This window comes from Hypanus sabinus, chromosome 26 (assembly GCF_030144855.1).
Source record: "Hypanus sabinus isolate sHypSab1 chromosome 26, sHypSab1.hap1, whole genome shotgun sequence".
Taxonomy (NCBI): Eukaryota; Metazoa; Chordata; class Chondrichthyes; order Myliobatiformes; family Dasyatidae; genus Hypanus; species Hypanus sabinus.
Genome location: NC_082731.1, coordinates 36,008,962 through 36,009,300, shown reverse-complemented (window position 1 = coordinate 36,009,300; position 339 = coordinate 36,008,962).

Sequence of the window (339 nt, the reverse complement as noted above, 5' to 3'; positions counted from 1 at the left end):
TACTGGCGACCCGGGTTCAATTCCCGCCGCTGCCTGAAGGAGTTGGTACGTTCTTCCCCCTGAACCCGTGGGCTTCCTTCCCAAGATGTACCGGCTGGCAGGTTAATTTTTACCGTGACGAGGCCCCGATTAAAGCAGGAGATTGCTGCTGAATGGTTCCAGCATTTTGTGTGCACTACAGGAATGCGGGGTTTCCAGCTCATCATGCTTGGGCAGTTCCTTCTCCCCTTACAGATGCTGCTCGACCCGCTGAGCTCTTCCAGCAGTTTATATATTATTTCTTCCCTTAATAACAATGAGAAGCCGTCCTTTGAGCCTTCAGGGCTTTTGTATCCTTTG